Source organism: Echinops telfairi, unplaced genomic scaffold (assembly GCF_000313985.2).
Source record: "Echinops telfairi isolate 266 unplaced genomic scaffold, ASM31398v2 ScPeMD7_9;HRSCAF=40, whole genome shotgun sequence".
Classification (NCBI taxonomy): Eukaryota; Metazoa; Chordata; class Mammalia; order Afrosoricida; family Tenrecidae; genus Echinops; species Echinops telfairi.
In genome coordinates, this window is record NW_022103906.1 from 4,745,145 (window position 1) to 4,750,978 (window position 5,834).

The 5,834-nt window shown below is 37.5% G+C and overlaps 1 non-coding gene across 1 annotated transcript; it reads right to left on the bottom strand.

Moving 5' to 3' along the window:
• Positions 1-1,548: 1,548 nt before the first annotated feature.
• On the bottom strand, positions 1,549-1,684 carry LOC115868364. The gene has a single exon (XR_004045540.1). It is a non-coding gene; the product is annotated as a small nucleolar RNA SNORA42/SNORA80 family (small nucleolar RNA).
• Between the last annotated feature and the right edge of the window lie 4,150 nt (positions 1,685-5,834).

The window sequence follows — 5,834 nt, forward strand, 5'->3', positions numbered from 1 at the left end:
GATGAGTCAACCGGACGCAGTATAGCAACGATGAAACACACAATATTCCTTTGGTTCCTTGACGCTTCCTCACCTTCCACTATCTTGACCTTAGTCCTGCCTTTCAGTTCTGGCTAGACCAGTGCATGTACACTGGTACAGATAAAAGCTCACGACTAACAGAATCCAGGTCAGATAAACCCCTCAGGAACAGAAATGGGTGTAGCAATACGAGGAGGAAAGAGGAAGGTGGAGTGGGGGAGGGGAGGAAGGGAGAACCAATACAATAATGGTCGCATAGTGCGAGGTTGGATTAGATTTACCAAACAAGGACATGGCTTCAGAAAGAGTAGATGCTCCTGAATTTCTGCAGTTTTGTCTGGAAGGCAGCTTGAATACCCATGAGCTCATTTAGATGCACAGGAAGACTGTTAAACTACTGTAAATGTATGTTTGACATGCTATTTTGTCTGTATGCTATAATAAGTAGATCTTATGAGTATCTTACACTAAAGTGTGGTTTTGTTTGCGGGCTTGTTTCATTTAGACCTATCTTTTTGCCTGTAGGCTGGATTGGGATTTGCCTTTTGAATTAGTGCTTTTTCAAGTTACTTTGTCTTCCATGGTTTAAAATGTGTCACTTTTAGTTAGTAAAGTATAACATTTTAGGTGATAAACCCCCTGAGGGCACTTAATATAACTTAGTGCAAGGAGCTGGAGAGAAGACAGAATGGCTGATGGTAAGTTTTTGTTTTTTTTTAAAAAGAAGAATAAAGAAAGTAATCCTGTCTTAGGACAGAATGTCTAGTTGTGCCAAAATATGAAAGATAGAGTGATTTGAAGAAAGTGAGTGAAAGTAAACTTTGCTTTGATGTAAAAAGGAAGAGGCAAGAAAAAGATCAATACTTCTGTAGTATTCAGTTATTCCTGCAATAAAGAAAAAAATACGTTTTAGATAGAGCAAAGCTATGAATCGCTGCAAATATTACATGTGTGATTATTTATTTTAGTAGTAAATGCAAATGATCAGGCGTGTTTGGCCAGTGGAAGAAAGTTGAGAGAAGTTCACCAATAAGTCATTCCAACATTTTCTCAATCATACATTTGAGAGACAGCAACAAAAATGTTGGTAACTAAAGTTTAGTTTATCTGAAACTTTTGAACGTGGTATTTTGAGATGCTCCCTTTATTAATTGACTTTGTTTAGTTTACATTTGTTTGTGAGTTCCCCACTTAAGTCTTAAAAATGATATCTATTTACATATATGAATGTGACTTTACCATGGCCATGTCAGGCTTTGTCACTTACAGATGAACTTCTGATTTGTGAATCTACTGAGGTACTTAACCAAAATTTCTGGTGGAAAATAGACTATATGGATTTATTAAAAGGACTAATAGTCTGAGTTGGAGTCCACAAGTCTAAATCAGGATTCCTGGATCTCTGAAAGGTGATGAGATTGTGAATTATAGCTGATACAAAATTTGCCAAGAATATTTAAATATCAAATAGACTGAATGTGTCTATAAATTCTGTATGTGGATATACTGTGGGTATTTTTTTTTTTACACTGTGCAACCTGCTTCAGTACCAGAAGCCTATGGGCTAGGAGACAAGGCAATGGTTAGGGACTACGGTTTGCTCTGGCATGGGACATGATGAGAGACCCATGGGTCTAGGCCTACCATAAATCCAAATCCATGCACTATACTGTGGGTATTTTAAAGGTTTCCTCGGTATTTAACTATTTTCCTCACTTTTCTCAGATTGTTTAATTTTTAAGCTTAAAACATGGTTTTCAGATTGAAAGCTATTTGGGACAGATCTAATAAGTTCATAAAATAATGGTGGCATAAACTGGCAAAGTGAGTTATAGGTTGTAAAATAGACTATCCATCAAATTTCTTACTAAGTTACTTGTTCATATAGAACCTGAAGTTTTATGGATGGTAACTGCTATTAGTATTATTTGAATATAGACATATACTTTGTGATACTTACTGTTTTCTTTGCAAACATTTAGCCTAATATTAGTTTTACTTTTTGGCCTCTGGCTTCCTTAGAAGATAAAATAATCCACGTGAACCATTTTCTTTATAATATTTTTTAAAGTTTTTATTTAAATCTTAACATACCAAAACATTTTCACTTGAAAGCCAATATGAATTTAAATGATAGCCCAGGAAAAGGAGTGGAGTATTTTCTAGGTACAGCAATATACTAGTCAAAGCACTGTAGTCTTTTGAAAGCTTCAGGCTGCTTAAAGAAACGGACACCAAGAAAAGAAAATCAGATTAGTCATTAGAGTTTAGAGCAGGTACAAAGTCCTGTGTGATCTACTTCTGTTAGTAAACAAAATCAAGAAGAGCAGCGTGCCACAGAAGAAGTGCTTAAGTTCGTTTGTACAGGCTCCCAATGAGAGAATCTGCCCTGTATAATGTTACTCACCATACATTTATGACAGAATTTTTCCCTTGCCCTTAGTGATCAAAGACTCATGTGGTAGGCTGCCTAGATCTTAGACTTCCTCTTTTGGGGGCTTGGAGGGCTTATACAACTTTTCCAACAGGTTCCATCAAATGAAAAGGAACTGAAATACTCCTTTGGACTTTGAGCTGCAATGCCCTAGTATGAGAAGAAGCAAAGGACTACTGTCTCTGGGTGTAGACTCTGGAGTTGTCAGATGTTAGTTCAAATTTCTACTGCTTTTAGATAACCCAATGATTGACAACTTGAGACTCCCATATATTTTCCATTTTCAAATTTTCTTTGCTGTCTGTGATATGTCTTTATTCTGCATACAAATGGTTGTGCCTTTTATTTTTTTTGAACTGTGTTCTGCCATTTGTTTCAAATATATACAAGTAAACTTTCATGCATTTTAATCTAAGAAGCTTTACAGGCATTTAAATTCTATACCATTAAATTATATACCATTAGCTAATAGTTTTTAAAAATACCAAATGTATTTGGTATCAAAGTTTATTTACACTATTTCTCAAGCTAATAATGCTGCCTCTAAAGTGAACCACAAATACAGGTAAACCTTAGACATAGGAATTAATCTAAAACTTACACTTGCTCTAAGCTCCAACCTAAGGAGAGTTAGCTCTTATGGTGTGACCCTGCTCAATGCTCAGCACCTCATGCCTTGATCAATGAAGATGTAAGTGCATGGCAAAGTGTGGTGAAAAAATCAAATACTGTTTGGCTACCAGAGAGAAGTGTCTGGGTCTTAAAGGCTTGCCATCAGACAAGCAACCATCTAAATAAAGTGCCCGCTAAGCCCATAGAGAAGCAGCACATCAGCCTGGTGGTCTGAGGAATATTAGTAGCATAATCCATAAATCAGAGGGAAAATTGTATTCTAGTCACATTCTCAGTACTTTAAAGATTATGATAGTAAGGTGTAAGATCCATTGAAAAGTCCTCACATACATTAGGTTCCTATTGAGTTCCTTCTGATAATCAAGCATGAATATTTTCATCATAAACAGATCTCATCAATCTGAAAACTTAAGATGAAAAGTGGAGCATGATAGGGTGTAACCTGAAGAGGCAAACCACTATTATTTCATGATGGAAATACAATGTACTTAAGACAATTAAATTCATTGTTTAGATGTACTGATCTAGAAATCTTCCATAGCTGTGATCCTGTGCTTCACCTCTCTATCTTGTCTCACAGAGCATCCTGTGGTAGTGTCCAGTCCTCCTCCCTCCTCTCACTAAGGGCCAGGACCTGCAAACCTAGCCCAACTCCTTGAAATTATGGTCCCTAGCAATGGACGCTCTGTGACACAGATCTTCCTTAACACAAAACTTTGTTGTCCTAGCTTGTACCTGACATTCCAAGATTTGTATTTGTGTGAAAGAACTCTTTTACTCTGTCTGTATATATGTCCTGTGAGATTAAAGAGACCGAGTGACTGTCATTTGGACTGGCAAAGGATCCTCCCATTCTTCCCCATGCATGTGAAAAGAAAATGTAGCATCTTTTGACTCCACCTGGTTTCTGTAATCTGGCAACGGTGATGGGGCAATGTCTGCCCTCCTGGTGCTCACCTAACATTGGTGTTTGATACTCATGTGCAAATATGCATGGGATAGGGAAATAGAGAAGTCATAGCAACCGAACTATGCAATTTATTACCCACGACATCACAATTAATAATGTTCCCAAAGTGCTGAGTGAAAAGGACTTCTTACCCTAGATGTGAAAGGTGAAGAATTCAAAAAAAGAATGAAAAGAAACAAACTAACCACAAATTCCAAACAAGCTCTAAAAGTGTATTGTTCAGCAAAATACAATCTCAAGGTCACTTATAATTTCATTAACTTTGCAAAAAATTCGAGGCCTTTGATTGGACATATATTCAAGCAATGAAAACATAGTGTGTCTTTTTGAATGATAATGGATGCTCTCCTATATTGTTAAGACTAGGTGTTAACTTGAATACTGGTTTCACAATGATCAATTCATGGGCCTTCATGTTCTGTGACTTAAACCCACCAGCCTCTCTGTAAACGAAGAGACTTGGTGATAATGCATTCATAAGTATTGCAGCTAAAACACACTATGGGGCAGCTCTACTCTGTCCTTTATGTAACTATGAATTACATAGCAACAACAAAAAAATATACTTATTAAGTATATGCCCCTTGAGGCTTTTCCCATGCCCTGAATTGTTCCAGATCCTACAAGTCTATGAAGCCAAGCGAGCCATTCTGACTTCAGGTAAGGAGAGCACTGGAATTTGGTCAGTGCACAAATCATTGCATACCCGAAGTTTACAATTTGACAAGCATTGCTGGAGCAACACTGACAAATTACGATCCACTGCTATAGAGCCAATGTAAGCAATGTTATGAATTGAATTGTGTACTCCAACAAGAAATGTTGAGTCTAGGTCTTTGAACTGGCTTTAAATGGTTCAGTAATAGTTGACATAAATGAGGACAACTTATGCCAAATCTCTTGTGCACTGGATTTTCAGTCCACTGTATACTTTTAGTGTGTGTTGGTTGGTTGCTTGCCATCTTTGAATGGGACATCACTGCCCATTTCCTACCAAAATTGAAGAACCCACTGCTATGCAGAATTTTCACATCTTAGTTACTCAGGAGATGTAAATCTTTATGGAAGTAGATAGCCCCATCTTCCTCCCAAAGAGCAGTTGTTGGGTTTGAATCACTAATTTTGCAGGTAACAGTCCAATGCTTACCCACCACCACCACCAGAGTGCTTTGTTTCCTACTATGGTCAAAATCCAGGGCACAACAGATTTGGTTGGTATGCAATGCATATATAGTCACAGTTTCAATTGGCTAGAATTTAACTATTTAAAAAGAATTCAAAGCTGTTCATTTTATTGTTATTGTTGTTCTTGTTGTTAGGTGCCGTTGGGTCAGTTCAGACCCATACTGACCCTATGCACAACAGAACGAAACACTGCATGGTCCTGGACCATTCTTACAAGTGTTCCTATCCCCACGCCCATTGTTGTAGCCACTGTGTCAATCCATCTTGTTAAGGGCCTTCCTCTTTTTCACTGCCTTTCTATTTTGCCAAGTATGATGCACCTTCTCCAGAAACTGGACAATATGCCCAAAGTGTGTAAGATTAATTCTTGCCATCCTTGCCTCTCAGGCATCTGCATATGTGACTTTGTTTGGAAATTGGTTCTTTAAAGATCTTATGGTCCTAATCCAATTCTAACGGTGTCTTTACAAAGAGAAGATATATAGAGAATCAGAATGCCTGAGTTTATCAGAAGTGAGGATAGACAGGAAATGATATAACTGTAGAAACTTCTGGGGGAACATGAATCAGCCACCAAGTTTGTCATACTAC